The 16320-nt window shown below is 44.0% G+C and overlaps 1 protein-coding gene across 8 annotated transcripts in view; it reads right to left on the minus strand.

Annotated features, from left to right (window-relative positions):
• ANXA4 (annexin A4) overlaps positions 1-15898 on the minus strand; it is a 76564-nt gene extending 60666 nt beyond the window's left edge. For 2 of the 8 annotated variants that reach the window (XM_042248065.1, XM_060411998.1), the window contains exons 1-2: positions 15508-15558; positions 11047-11122 (exon numbers count right to left, since the gene is read on the minus strand). The gene's annotated coding sequence lies outside the window, so the exon portion shown is untranslated. Of the gene's footprint in view, positions 1-11046; positions 11123-14631; positions 15559-15688 lie in introns of those variants that run through there. The other 6 variants (XM_042248064.1, XM_060412000.1, XM_004005812.5 and 3 more) reach the window with 3 other exon arrangements.
• Between the last annotated feature and the right edge of the window lie 422 nt (positions 15899-16320).

The raw sequence follows: 16320 nt of genomic DNA on the forward strand, positions 1-16320 counted from the left end.
TGGCCTCTCAGGTAAAGCCTGCCACTGTGTGTCTTCCTTTAGCAATGTCCTCTCAGAGGCAAAATCCAACTCAGTGGAATCCAAAAATCCATACAGCTTTTGCATAGCATCATGGGTAAAGCCACGTCTCCTCAGGGATAACAGCTATTCAAAGAGAAAAATCTGTCCAGCATAGTTAAGCTTTGCCACAGGTTACACTGTTTTTCCCGCTCCATTTCCCAAGTTACTTTAAAATCAGAGGCCCTCAAAGAAACGTGAAAGGTCACTTAATTCCATTTTCCTCCTTCAAAAATACTGTAAGTAAACTATTCTGGACAAGGAAAACTCTAAGACAGGAACCCCACTAACTGTTCACATAGGAACCCCCACCAGTTGATCATAAGCTACTGGTGTTGATCTCCAGCTTTTGTCTCTTTTACCACTAGAGTTTCTGTATGTCCGTCTGCACCCAGGTCACCTGGATCCTACCTTATGAATCACAAACTACAGGCCACCATATCCTGAGACCCCCAATTCCAAGGCTGTACATCCAGCTGCACCCAGGTCACCCGGACCCCTCCTTATGAATCATAAACTACAGACCACCATATCCTGAGAGCCCAGTTCCAAGGCAGACCAGTACTCCTGATATCTCTCGTCTCAGCCATCATAAGTCTCAGGGGCAAAGAAGAAGAGCACCTCATCAGAAAAAGGAATCCTGAATCTAACATCTGGTCTTTCTTTTATAATCTGTCCCAGAGAAACTACAGTCCACTCCATCTTTCTTTACAGAATTCTTGTGAGGCTGGAAGGAGGAGACAGACAGGACCTGAATGAGAAACTCAAGTACCAGAGGGGAGTGATTGGCAAAGAGGCAGTGAGTGGCCAGGCTTCCTATTGTCCTGTTAGGTTTTATTTGCCTACAGGTAGGAAAAGTGTTATTACACAGCCCAGGCTTTTCCTCACCAACACCGCCACTTCCATTTGCCACAAGGGAAGAAAACTCTCTTCCCAAACGAGCAGGAAAAGCAGCTGGGTTTTCTTCACAGATTTACACTGCTTTGACCCTGGCAATCTGGAATAAGCTGGAGAAGAAACACGGCTCTCTTGAAATGGCACGTTTTCTTCTGGTGCTGCCCATGCCCTATAAATACTGGAGATCTAGCTCTGTGGGCGACTCTCTCTCCCCCTGGATCAGCCACTCCTTCCGTGGACCAGAGCAGGGATCTATTTTCAAATCTTTCCAGCGTTCAAGCTGACTCTGGCCAAACAATACAAAAACAGAACTGTTAGAATTCCTCCACGGTGGATGTCTGATTCACATAGGGAACTTGTTATTTCTGATGCAGCCTCTCCTGTTTGTTTGTTTGTTTGTTTTCCCATGAAAAACCTCATGAAGGCAAAGCAGGGCCACGGAAGAAACTCGTGACAAAATCCAAAGGACTAGGACTGACATGAGACAAGATCAGAAGCTGAAAGGAACCGAAACTAAGTAGAGGCAGATGTGTGTAAGAGACGCACAGAAAAAGCCAGAAAGAGGGGGATAGTAAGGAGCTGAGTAACGTGTCTCCATCAGCCCAATGGGGAATCCCCCCAGAAAACCCCAGCCCTGCCCACCCACTTGAGCTGAGGAGCTGTGAGGCGGACCCTTTACTGATCCTACTAATTCCCCAAGCCAGACACGAAGCAGAGTAGATGCAGGGAAAAGTGACCAAAGAAAAGAATCCTGGTGGAAAGGCATCCTTTATGTATGAAAGAACCAGGCACTAGGGATAGGAAAAGATGCCACCTCAGAGAGGCAGAGAGAAATGGGGAAAACCAGTTGGAAACAGGAATTGGACTGAGTACTGTGCAAACAAATTTCTCTCCTGCTTAAAGCTGATGCCAACACAAAAAGGACTAAGGTGTTCTGTCCACCTTTCCTTTGACAGACACAGTCGGCACCTGTGTTGCGCAACATGGTAGCCACAAGCCACCAAGCAGTTATTGAGTAACTGAAATGCAACTAGTGCAACAGAGAAAATGACTCAATTTTAATTTGAAGTCAATTTAAAATTGAAGCAGTATAAAATATTTTTTCATAACACAGGACAGCAGCATTTTTTGATGGGGCCACGATTCACTGTAACCGTTACACTGTGCAGCATGCTTGTCAGCCACGCTGCATCTTTTCTAGTATTATACCGAATCACAGCACCAATCCCCTTGCTGTCAACACATTGATTCACTTTGATATCATCTATGCATTAATGCAACATTTTGAATGTGTTTATTTGGAATATGTTCTACAGACAGCATGAATTACAGTGATACCTATATAGATTGTAATTCATAATTACATTTAAATACTTACTTTAATTATAACATTTTCTAGTATAAAAAATAACAATGGATATTTAAAAAATTTTTAAAAGAAGGTGGCTTACTGATGTGGAATTGAGTCAAGAGGCAGAAGCACTGTGACTGATACAGTAAGGAAAAAGAGATTCAATTTGCATATAAGAGTTAGTGAATTAACTGGACAGGTGCAGTTTTATTTTTTTAATATAAATTTATTTATTTTAATTGGAGGCTAATTACTTTACAATATTGTAGTGGTTTTGCTATACATTGACATGGATCTGCCACGGGTGTACATGTGTTCCCCATCCTGAACCCCTCTCCCACCTCCCTCCCCATCCCATCCCTCTGGGTCATCCCAGTGCACCAGCCCTGAGCACCCTGTCTCATGCATCGAACCTGGACTGGTGATCCAGACAGGTGCAGTTTTAATCGATACCATCTTATAGAAAACCTCGAACAGACTCTCTCTCCAACCCAGTACTTGGTTGGGTAGGATAATTTATATTATTCATTTCACCTGTCTCGTTTGTTTTTAAATGTGACTACTAGATAATTCAGACTTACATTTGTGGCTCACTTTATATTTCTATCACATAGCACTGATCTACACCTACCTTGTGTAATAATAATTTTTAAATTTCTTCTTTATTTTTAATTGGAGGCTAACTGCTTTACAAAGTTGTATTGGTTTCCGCCACACAACAGTGCAAGTCAGCCCTAAGTGTGTATATATATACATCCCCTCCCTTTGAAGCCTCCCTCCCCCTCTCCCTCCCCACCGTCCCACCCCTCTAGGTGGTCACAGAGCTCCAGGCTGGGCTCCCTGTGTTTTGCTGCAACCTCCCCCTGGCTCTCCAGTTTACATACGCTAGTGTATACACTTCAATGCTACTCTCTCCATTCAACCAACCCTCTCCTTCCCCTGTTGGGTCTGCAAGTTTGTTCTCTACATCTGTGTCTCTATTCCCGCCCTGCAAACAGGTTCATTAGTACCATTTTCCTAGATTCCATATATGTGTGTTAATATAGGATACTTGTTTCACTCTTTTTTGACTTACTTGACTCTGTGTAAGAGGCTCTGGGTTCATTCACCTCAATTCAACTGACACATCCATTCCTTTTTGTGGTTAATAATAATTATAATAGCTACTGTTGAGCATATATCTTATTGTGTCAGACATTGTTCTAAATACTTCACATGAATAATTATCTCAGATATCTCTTTTAAATCTCATCAAGAAAATTATTTATCTTCTTGGTGACTTCATTTCCCCCATTTTTTTAAAAAAAGAAAGAAAAACACAGTATGGGTCTATGACAAAAGAACGAGCACCCTGGAATGTGCAAAGGCAAAGCTTATCCCGAAAATAATTCACTTAATTATTCAGAAGAAACATTCAGGGAACCATTGGGCATCCTCAATATTTGATGGAAGAATAGCATTCTAAGTACGAGGAGAAAAATGATTAGTATAACACCAAGAAATCCTTTGAGATGAAAGATTTTGGCTTAAATATTCTGTACTCAGAACATCAAGGCCAAGGTTAATTTTCAACAATCACCCTTTTCCTCCTTCCCAAATAGAAAGAGATCTGATTTTTAAAATGCTTATGTGTATTTAAGAGGGCTTACCAAATCTAATATTAATATAAGGAGGTTTACCAAATATTTAAATAATATTCTTTTCACTACCCTTTGGTTTCAACTATCCCTCCTTCCCCAAAACAGAATCCTCCAGCAAGAGTCCTTCTAAAAGAAATGAAGCATCTGCAGAGATCATGAAAAATTTAATATTAACACCTCGAGAGACCACAGAAAATAGAAAATACTGATTAGCTTAAAAAAAAAACCTCTTTACTTTTTAATAAAATGTATACAGCAGAAAATTTATTATTTGGTTTATTTCTGTTTCAGCAACCTCAAGACTTTTTGGTTGTAAAAATGAAATATGGATTTGGGATAGTTGGCATTAATTTTATTTGTCGCTATCAACCTCCATATTCCCTCCAGTCGTGGATTGTTTAAGTTGCCTGCCTGATCTGATAAACTTGTTTCCTAAACCCAGCAAGCATGTGGGAACAGGCAGAATGTTCCACTGCAGTGCTGAAAATTATGTCTCTTTCCTACAAAAGAAAAAGATCAACTTTCGTAGGATTTTAGAGAGTATAAGGCCTTTAGCAATCATATCTATTTCCCCCTTTCATTTTATTTTGTAAATTATTAAATCAAATCTAAGCACTGAAAAGGCCATTTTAAAAGTGTAAACATACCATGTACTTTCACTTTTTGTGTGTTCCAATCTTTTAGCAGTTGTAATCACAGTATGTATATCATTTTATGTTCTGCTCTCTCCTCTTAATTTTCCAAATTCTACACAATCATCATATTATTTTATTAAATTTATATTCTTCCATCGTATTGATACATTATAACTTATTCAATGTCCCTACTATTTGGTTATTGTTGTGCCCAAGTCGCAAAATCTCCCAATGACCACCAGGGAGCCGATATCCGATGCAAAAGCAAGAGAGTTTTTATTACCAAGCTCGAGCTGGGGCTCCCACCGTTACCCACGCAGCGGCTAAGGAGAGGAGCTCTGAACTCTGGGTTACATTGCTTATACAGGGTATTCTCCTGCGAAAAATTTGCAAAACGGGAGTTTCCGGGTTGGGAGACGTCTAATTGGTTACCTTCTGTGGAAGGGTTAGGTGTTGGGTTTTGATTGGTTTTCATTTCCCGGGCTGGCCACGGGTTCTGATTGGTTCCCATTTCCCGGACTTAATTCGAATTTCCTGGGGAAGGTCATAAGTCCTGAACTTAAAGTCAGGAGATCCTGATCTGGGATCTGATCGGCTCGCAGGTGGGGTGAGGTCAGGGGATTTCCAAAGACTTTTTCCTCAGAACTCTAAAATGGAGTCTTTTTTTTTTTTTGGCAAAATGGAGTGGCTTAGGCTCTTCAGTTATTCAGGGTTTTTTTTTTAATGATATGACTACAATCTTTATAATTAGCTTTGTAGATTTTGTTCTTCTTTTGACCAATTTATTCCTTGTGATACCAATACCTGGATAATTATGAATATCTCCTGTTGTCCTCCAAATTTACAAGGATATCCAATTCTCAGCCAGCCAAAATATGTTCATTTGCTATATTTATTATTTAATGTTTAGGTGTAATACTGAGCCTTATCATAGGTTTAACTCCTTTGAATAAATACTGAATTGTCTCTTTTTCTACTTATACGCCTTTTTGTGAATTATCTGCTTGCATTTTTTGCCCATTTTAGGGATCCTGATGCTTTACTAACACATTTCCAGGAATTATGCACATATTATAGAACTTAATCTTTTATACCCAGAATTTATTAGCATGCATTTTTCCAATTTCATATTTTCCTTTTAGTAGAGTCAAACTTTGGGAGAAAAATTTTAAATCATACCTATCCATCTTTTCCTTTGTATTCCTCCCCGTTCTTATTACCTCAATGGTTAGAAAAGTCTTTTTTTTTATGAAAATGTTGATAAGCGTTGAACTGGAGGATGAATAGGTACATGAGGTTTCCTTTTACTATTCTGCCACTTTGGGTATATGTTAGGAAAAGTTTATAATAAAAAAAATTTTTTTTTAAGTAGCTCTTTCCCACTGCTAGAATAATCACTTTATTTTATTTCTGCCAGTTTTTCTCCCACCCCTTCCATGTTCCAGTTGAGGAAACTCTTGCCCAGGAGGTTAAAGCAACTCTCTTACTACATGTCTCATCTTGCGTCTCACCCACTAAACTTAGCCACAACATCTGTTTGGGGCTTGGGGAAAACAGCCAATGACAAGGCTATTTGGAAAGAGCTAGAATTCAGTTTAAGAAAATTTGGCTGGAAGATCCTAAGTAGCTGGTGTTTTATTCCTGCAAGCTTGCTCCAACCCTGCCCCATTAATGAGCCATAATAAGACCAGGGGTGTGCTGATAAACTTAACAGCTGGCTCTCCAAGGAAAGAAAACCCTGATTTGTAGCCGTTTCTTTGGTGTAAATATTTTCAACATGATTCATTTCAAGTTACTTATGTGGTGTTACTTTTAGAGTTGGTAATGCTAAAGCTGAAACTCCAGTACTTTGGCCACCTCATGTGAAGAGTTGACTCATTGGAAAATACTTTGATGCTGGGAGGGATTGGGGGCAGGAGAAGAAGGGGACAACCGAGGATGAGATGGCTGGATGGCATCACTGACTCGATGGACGCGAGTCTGAGTGAACTCTGGGAGTTGGTGATGGACAGGGAGGCCTGGCGTACTGCGATTCATGGGGTCGCAAAGAGTTGGACACGCCTGAGCGACTGAACTGAACTGAACTGAATCAGTAGACAATGGCATGCCATTATATAGTATTTCCACCATACAGACACAAGAGATGTAAAGAACTTCAAGAACATATGTAATAGTAAAAGGTGGTAAAATAATTAGAAAGTTACAGGGTGTTTTCAATATAATTTACTGATAAATATTTCTACCTTAATATAATTCATTTAATGGCTATATTTATAATATATAATGGTTAAATAATGGCTATATTTAACAATTAGTTTGAAAAAACCCTGAACACTTAACAATCATTTCTGATGGGTTTCCCACGTGGCTCAGTGGTAAAGAATCCATTTGCCAAAGCATGAGACGCAGGAGATGTGGGTTCGACCTCTGGGTTGGGAAGATCCCCAGGAGGAGGAAATGGCAACCCACTCTAGTAGTCTTGCCTGGAAAATCCCATGGACAGAGGAGCCTGGCAGGCTACAGTCCATGGAGCTGCAGAGTTGGACATTACTGAATGACTGAGCATGCACTCTGATGGGTTGATAGAACAATGCCCCAAGACACCATTGGGAGGACAGTAACAGAAGCAGGATTTTTTTCAAAAAACTGTGGTTAAAAAAAATGACAAAACTTACCATTTTAATAGTTTTTAATAGTTAAGAGTTGCTAGAATATTTGCTTTATTTTGTTCCTATTGTCTATGTTTTATTCTATTTATTTCATTTTAAAATTCAGTGGCATTGATTACATTTACAATGTTGTACAACCATTACCACTATCCATTCCCAGAACTTCTCCATCGCCCCACATAGAAACTTTCTATGCATTAAATAATAACTCATCATTTCTCCCTTACCCTAGACTCTGCAAACCATCATTCTGTTTTCTATCTCTATGAATTTGAATTTTATCCTATATAGGCGGAATGATATATTTGTTCTTTTGTGTCTGGATTATTTCATTTGGCATAATGTTCTCAAAGTTCAACTATGTTTGAGTACCTATCAGAAATTCACTCTTTCTTAAGGTAAAAGCAGGGTTTTAAGACCAATATTTAAGGCCACCATGAATGCTCAGCCTGGAGGGAGAGTGTGTGGGTGTTGCTCCATCTTCTCACCTCTGAGGTATAAGCTTTCCTCAGATTCACCAACATAGAGAAAATCCAGGGAATCAAGTCCACCCAAAGAGGAGGTCACAGGCAGCTTTAATAGGGAGCACAAAAGAATCTGAAAAAGGTAGAAGATCCCATGTGCATGATTAAAATTCCCCTATGTTTATATTTTCATTATATCCAGACCAGTATTTCAACCTAAAAGAAGTTTATACAACTAAGTGCTTGTGAAAGTGGTTCCATGACCAGGAACATCACCATCAACTGGGAATTTGTTAAAAGTGTAAATTCATAGGCCCAACCTCAGACCTACAGAATCCAAAACTCGGGAGGTGGAGTTAAGAGGCTCCCCGACATGATTCTGATGCATTCTCAGATTTGATAACGACTGCTCTAGAGTAATGATTCTAGATTCCAACTACAGATACCTAAAAGGTTCCCAAACCACCCCATGGGCATTTTGTAAGTGTAGGTTCTCATTCATGATCCTTCACCAACAGTAAGTTAATGGGGGACTTCCCTGGTGGTCCAGAGGTTAAGACTTTGCCTTCCAATGCAGGGGGTATGTGTTCCATCCCTGGTGGGGAAGCTACGAGCCCAAATGCCTCTGGGCCAAAACCCAAAAACATAAGTAATAATGTTAACAAAATTCAATGAAGACTTTAAAAAATGGTTCATATTTTTAAAAATCTTTAAAAAAGAATAAAGTAATAGGGAAAAAATGAGTGAAATAATATTAACATCTTTTAATATGTTATACACAGGCATGTATAGTTATGCATAAATACGACTCAGGATATATGTCTGCTAAAGATTATTTGAATAGTAGAGTTCTCAAAACCATCCAGGGCAAACACACCTCACTCCTGGAAGGCCTGATCTGTTAATTTACAAGATCTGTGAAACTCCAGATTCCAGTCTTCTCCCTCGTTTGAGTGTTGGCCTAGGCTGTAAGGCACGCATTCAGTTCAGGAGATAGCAGGCTGCGAATCCACAACAAGGGCAGAGCTCCAGTCCTTCCTTGTTTCAAGATCTAACCCCACCTGTGGGAGCCAGTTTATTCTGGCATCAAGCTGAGGTAGACTACTGTGCAAGATTTCTGCCAGGATTAGCAATCAATCTCTATTACACCCTCCTTCCTCATTGAGAGAGCCTGCATGAGTTGAGGGACTGAGTTCGGTAAACCAGGAAAGTGGGACTCTCCTAGAAAGAATGATTGGTCCAAGGCAAGCCCATTCCAACCGCCACAGTGGTTTATGAATAGCCATGTGACACACTGTGGAGGTTGAGAAGTGAAGGCAAGCCTGTCTAGAGGCTTGGAGAAAGAGCGTTCCCCATGCTAAAATGACTGAGTCAGCCTACCAACTTCCCCTTTTGGCCTTGGATGAAGCCACGACTTGGGCTTCCCTGGTAGCTCAGCTGGTAAAGAATCTACCTTCAATGCAGGAGACCCCGGTTCAATTCCTGGCTTGGGAAGTTCCCCTGGATGGATAGGCTTACCCACTCCAGTATTCTTGGCTTCCCTGGTGGCTCAGACAGTAAAGAATCCGCCTGCAATGAGGGAGATCTGGATTTGATCCCTGGGTTGGGAAGATTCAATGGAGAGGGCATGGCAACCCACTCTAGTATTCTCGCCTGAGAATCCTATGAAGAGAGGACCCCGGTGGGCTGCAGTTCATGGGGTTGCAAAGAGTCAGACATGACTAAGCAGCTAAGCACAGAAGGCATGACTCAGTGTCCGGAGCTATGGCTTCAAAAGGATCCTAATTAGTACAGAGGGTAAGGCAGCTGGCATGGTATCTTGGGAAAAGCTCTTAAACTTTAGTGGGCACAAAAATCCCCTGGAGAGTGTTTAGAAATACAGATCTGGGGGATGTCAGACTCTAGAGCTTGAGTCAGTAAATCTTGGGTGGGGCTCAGAGACCTTACTCAATTAAGTTTCAGCATGCAGTCCTGGTTATTCTCACACCCAGCTCTGAGCCCTGACTCTCAAATAGGTGGTCTCTGCATGAGACCCCCTGTTTCAAAACTGCCACTTGCTGTGTGTGCAGGCACTCATCGTCTTCACTTAAACATTCAGTTGAGGGCTTCCTTGGTGGCTCAGTGGTAAAGAATCCGCCTGCCAATGCAGGAGACCCGGATTCGATCCCAGATCTAGGAAGATCCCACACGCTAAGGAACAATGAAGACCATGCACCACACTACTAAACCTGTGCTCTCGAGCCTGAGAGTCGACCTGCTGAGTCCATATGCCTCAACTACTGAAGCCCGTGGGCCCTAGAGCCCGTCTCTGCTTCAAAAGAACCCACCGCAATGAGAACCCCATGCTTCGCAACTAGAGAGTAGCCCCACTCTTTGCAACTAGAGAAACGCCCACACAGCAACCAAGACCCAGCACAGCCAAAAATAACAAATAAATAAATGTAAAAAAAGTTTATTTTGCTCCTATCAGGTACTAGGCATTGCGAAAGAAACAAAGATGAAGATGATTTTGCTCTCAAGAAGCATGATAGCCAGTAAGAGAAACAAAACTAGTATGTAACCAACCCAATGGCAAAGCAGTTCTCGGCAGCTATTAACATTACAACTTCAAGGAAGGGAGAGACTACAGACTAAGTAATCCCACCTCACTCCCCCCCACCCAAGAGAGGCAAAGAGATTTCATTTGATTAAGGCTCAGATAGGATTTTAACAGCAAAGAGTCCATAGGCAAAGACAGTAAAAATGAGTCTTCCGCTCTGATTATGACCGATACGACTTATTTGGAAAACAGAATATTTGACCTTTGAGCAATACAGGTTTGAACTTCCCCAGGACAACTTATATCTGAGTTTTTTTCACTAAATGCTACTGCACCATTACACCATCCACAGTTGGTTGAATCTGCAGATGTAGATCCCAAGATATCCAGGAACAAAGACAAGGCAGTAGGGAAGTGGGAAGTGTAAAATGATACGTGGATTTCTCAACTGCACAGGAAATGCATTAAGGGTCAAATGCATTAAGTTTGGAGTTTGGCTGGTTTAAGGATATGATGGGAGTGGAGACAAAGAATGGAACAATCATTTTTAAAAATGGGTCATTTGAACCTCCCTGGCTATCCAGTGCTTAGAACTCTGTGCTTCCAGTGCCGAGGGTGCAGGTTCAACCCATGATAGGGGAACTCCAATTACAAATGCTGTGCAGTGTGGTAAAAAAGAAAAAGAAACTTTTTCAGCAAGTGGATCGTTCTGTAGGGCTCAGAGGTTGGAATAAATTTTCTAGGCCATGAAAAATCACACATTCACTCAGCACACACCTTTGGTGAGCACTCACCGGGCAATGGGCCAGAGGAATGGGGCTCTGTGGTCCTGATCTCAGAGGAGCTCAAAGCTGAGAGGAGGGCACAAGTCTGTATTCAAGAAAAAATTAAGCGTGGTGGGGGAATCACAGGGAGACAAGGGCACACAGAGGAGGACCGTCACCCAGATTACATCCAAGACAAACCCTGAAGAGTTGGCCTGGTGTAGGACAGCGAAGCTGGGAGTCTTGTTTCTCTAAGGCTGAATCTCTGCCTTGATTTCCTTCCTGGTACCCAGAGTTTCCTTTTTATTTAAAAATATCTATCACAAAACTGGCGGCTTCCCAGGTGGCGCCAGTGGTAAAGAACCCACCTGCCAATGCAGGAGGCATAGGAGATGCAGGTTCGATCCCTGAGTTGGGAAGATCCTCTGGAGGAGGGCATGGCAACCCACTCCAGTATTCTTGCCTAGAGAATCCCATGAACAGAGGAGCCTTGTGGGCTACGGTCCATGGAGTCACAAAGAGCTGGACAGGACTGAAGCGATGTAGAATGCATGCACACTAGCATGATCATATAACTATGCTAAACATAGAAGCAGATGCAGAAGAAAACAGGAATTTATGACTGAGGCCAGCAACTCATACTATGGGATCCCTGGAATCTCTAAGACCTAACTCCCAATAATTGGTCCTGTCTCCCAGGGGCCCACAGAATGACATTAATTTCTGAGGGCCCTCAAGCTCTGGCCTCTGGACTAGCCCTGCTCTGGCTGAATGGCACTCCTCCATGTCTGTGCATAAGCCCTTCTTCTCCTATTCCCACCTCCAAGATCATTCTCATTCTCCCTCCAAGAAGCCTTCTCTGACCACCCATGATGGGGTTAGGTGCACCTCCTCAGTTCTGTGGCAGGCTATGCACAGTGCATTGAAGTGCATTCACTTCTCATGCAGTCCTATGAGTTTTTAATTGTTGATATGCTAGTTTATCTCCCTAAGGATGGGGTCTGGGTATTTTACCCTTGAATATATAGCATCTGTCACATTGTATAATAAATAAATGAACCTTTATCCATTTGGTGGGGGCCACTGACATTCTGCCCACCAACTGAAGGCCCTTCCATGTGCATGTCCAACCATATCTTTCAGATAAATTCCTAGTATTCAAATGGATGGAACACAAGTTAATGGACTTTAAAATTTTGAGAAACACTGCCAAATTTCAGGGCAATTCTTAACACAGTGTCTAGGCATTTGGCTGATCTCAAGCATCTTGAACATTTAAGACAAATTCTTCAAAGGTGGTGGTTCAGGTTCCCACGGCAAAGCTCTCTGTCCAGTTCAAACATAACTGAACAAGTTACTCCCAATAAAACCAACACAACAGGCAGATTCCTGGGTCCCACCCTGTCATACTGCATCAGAACGCTGGGGGCAAAAATCTGTATGCTGTGCAAGCTTCCAGGGGGATGCACCCAAAGCTTGGAGACAATGGCTTTGGAAGTCATCTTAGTTTAACCTTCTCCCCTTCCCAGTTCCATCAGAAAGGGGCTGTGGGGCTTCTGCCCAGATATCTCTGGTGACAGAACTCCTGCCAATTCCAAACCCATCCAGCCTGTGGGTTTCAAAAGTCATTTCCTTAAATTCAACCAGAACCTGCCATCCAAAACACTCCTGCCCAGCTCTTCCCAGGGCCACAAAGAATGAGCTGACTCCCTTATTCAAAAGCCAAGCCCCTCCTGAATCCAGGGCCATTAACCTGTATTCCCACTACTGCCAGCTCCAGTTCTTCCCACCGTAGTTTACACATCAGCTTGACCAGAAGAAAGATGAAAAGGAAAAGAATAACATTTGGTCAAGATTAGTTCATAAACCCGGAAGCCACAAATCCAAATGCCAAATCATTCTGAACCAAGCACTGACAGGGCCACAGTAAGGCAGGGAGGCTAAGGGAACAGGCTTTAGTATCCATTGCGTGTGTGTGCACGCACACACATGCATGCTCAGTTGTGTCCAACTCTTTGCAACCGTATGGATGGAGCCCACCAGGCGCCTCTGTCCATGGGATTTTTTCAAGCCAGAATACTAGAGTGGGTTGCCATTGCCTCCTCCAGGGGATCTTCCGGACCCAGGGATTGAACCCAAGTCTCTTGTGTCTCCTGTATTAGCAGGTGGATTCTTTATCACTGTGCCATCTGGGAAGCCAGTATCCAGCAGCTGGATTTAAATCTTTTTGCAAGGAGTCCAACCCTTGTATCACAACTTGGAGCCTTGGGATCTCTTCTGTAAAACAAACTTAATAATCCTGCCTCAGGTTGAAAAAAAAAAAAAAAAAAGATGAATGAGGGGACTTCCCTAATGGTCCACTGGTTAAGAATTTCAAATGCAGGGGCACAGGTTTGATGCCTGGTCGGCGAAGTAAGATCCCACGTGCTGCAGGGCAACTAAACCTGTGCGTTGCAACTACTGAGCCCGAGCGCCACAACGAAAGGTCATGCATGTTGTGATGAAGATCCCACATGCCACAACTAGCATGCCATTCAAAGTCCTTCCAGGGAAGACATTGCAGCATCTACCAAACTGCCTCCATAAGTAGCCCTCATTGCAGTGAAAGCAAATGCCCAAAGGTTATGTCTGGGCCAACCCACAGCCCAAAGTCCAAACAAACATTTTAGAAGTTTCTTCTTTTATATAAAGAAAGTATTTAAATTCTGAATCCTGCCACAAAATATACCTGCAATTGTTTTAGTATAAAAAGCATTTTTATCCTCAAATATCTGGATAAAATTGGACAACCAAGGAAAAGCCTCCTATCCTTTATTCTGAATCATCAGGTACTCCTTGGCACAACATCTGTTACTCGAGTGCCTGCCCTCACCTCCATCTCCCTTGGAGAAGAGCAGCCTTAGTCTACCAGCAGATGAGCAAGGACTGGGAAAACAGATGAGCTACAGATAAAAGAAGAGAAACCGGCCACAAGCTACAGTTTGAAGTGATCAGATGGTCATCACCCTTTCAGCATCCCCTTCAGACACTCAGGGATGGCCTGCTTGGACCTGACTACATATGTTACTCTCTAAAAAGCTTTCAGACAAAAAAATATCCTTAACCAAATGCAAGCATATCTAGGAGGGAAAGTCACAGCATTTTTGACCCAGTAGTTGTGTGTATGTCTGTCTGTGTTTGCAGTCAGGTGTGTATCCCCAAAGCAAAAGAAATCTGATCTAAGCTGAGGGAGGCAGCCTGGCCTTGACCAGAAAGGACTCTGGGACGTTAGCTGGTCCTCAACGGCTATGGCAACCCATTTCCTCATTCCTGCCCACTTCCTCTGTTGCTTGCTCTTCCACCTCTGTCATCTGAGAATTCCATGGCGACTAAAGAGCTAGAGCTTCCCTATCAACAGAATTACTTGCAATATAAGGAGGAGGCGGAGGGTTCTAGAATTGATGGGCAATGGGATGCATCACTTTAGACGAGGAGGGGGGGGGGATCCTATTCATTCTTCTCACTGTCACCTGAAGAGAGGCAGACACTCACTTTTCCTGAAAGCTGTGGGTTACTCAGGTCGCACATGCTCCCAACAGCTTACAGAAGACTTTCATCAATTTGGGAAGCACTTACAGTTGGGCAGATTGTTGAAAAGCAATAACCTCTCTGGTTCCAGAGTCTCCAGCTGGTCAAAGCCACGACCACAGAGTAAGACTGGGCCATTCCCAGGCTCAGTTCATGGATCTCACAGTAATGACAGATTCCCATGTGCCAGGCATTGTACTGAAGGCATTAGGTCCACAAGGAGAAAAAGAGTAAGAGACCAGGAGAAAGGAGTAAGTTTCTTAAAAGGAGTAACTGCTACTGCTACTGCTAAGTCGCTTCAGTCGTGTCCGACTCTGTGCGACCCCATAGATGGCAGCCCACCAGGCTCCCCCGTCCCTGGGATTCTCCAGGGAAGAACACTGGAGTGGGTTGCCATTTTCTTCTCCAATGCATGAAAGTGAAAAGTGAAAGTGAAGTTGCTCAGTCGTGACTTTTAGCGACCCCATGGACTGTAGCCCACCAGGCTCCTCCGTCCATGGGATTTTCCAGGCAAGAGTACTGGAGTGGGGTGCCATTGCCTTCTCCATAAAAGGAGTAAAGAAAGAATTAAAAAAGCAAAACGTGGGTGTTAGAGTCAGTTCCAGGGAATATTACTCAATCCTTTCTTTGTAACGCCTAAATCCAGCACAGCGCTTGGCACATGAACTCGATAAATAACTGCAGTGACCTCTGACATTCTAAGCTCCACACACTGCTCCGGAGGTCCTTCTGCAAAGGGCGGGTGGACACGGGCGGTGTCTGCCTTCCGCTTGCCCATCCGGAGCGAGTCCCGGCCGGCTCCACCCTGTGCCAGAGCCGGCACCTCCGCCTGGGCGCGGCGCCCGACCGGCCACCCCCGCGAGGCCCTCCCGAGCTGCTGTACCCCTTCTGGAGCCCAGGACCACCGGCCCTGGTCCCCCTTACCCCAGAGACCGAGATGGGACGGCGCCCGTTCTCTGCTGCCACGGAGATCACACCCAGACAGGGCCGGGCAGCGGGCCTTATCCCGGACGGACCCGCCCCGCTTCGGGGTGGAGACTGATCCCAAGTTCCTGGTTGTCCCTCTGCCCACGAGACCGGAAAGTCCTCCGCGGGCGAAGCGCACCTGGAGTTCGGGGAGCGGGGGAAGACGCTCCCGGCCTCGTCCCCCGCCGGGATCCCAGGTTGCCGGCCCCGCCCGGGTTCCCGCGAGTCGGAGCAGTGGGACTCTCAGATCGCGGGTGCCCGGGCGCCGGTGCACTCGAGGAGGCCCGCGCCCAGGGCCTCTCCTGTCCGCGCCCTGCTCCCACCGCGGCCGGGATTGCCGCTCAGAGTCAAAGCTTCCTCCCCCGGACACTGCACTTTCTCACGGCGAAGTGGAAAGTGGAACGGCACATTTACATTCCCGCGAAGCTCCCAGTCGTTCCACTTCTCCCTTGAGAAAAACCGAGTTCCCTTTCTTGGGGAAGCTTTTGGGAATGGGAGTTTGGAGCAGTTCTAGAGCTTTCTCTCTTTACCCGTAAATTACCTGGGTTCCCTGCTGGTCCGTAGCTCCCAGGTTCGGCCTTGAGGCCGAGCTCCCTACCCCTTGTTATACAGTCTTGTATGTTAGTATTTGCCTCTCCTGCAGGACTCGAGTCTCTGGAAGATACTGACTGGGTCTACGCGGTCATTGCACACACACCCAGTACCATGCTGGTTCATGGCAGGTACTCAGTGAATGCTTGCAAAATGAACGCATTGGGTATATAAGTAAAT

This window comes from Ovis aries, chromosome 3 (assembly GCF_016772045.2).
Source record: "Ovis aries strain OAR_USU_Benz2616 breed Rambouillet chromosome 3, ARS-UI_Ramb_v3.0, whole genome shotgun sequence".
NCBI classification, from domain to species: Eukaryota; Metazoa; Chordata; class Mammalia; order Artiodactyla; family Bovidae; genus Ovis; species Ovis aries.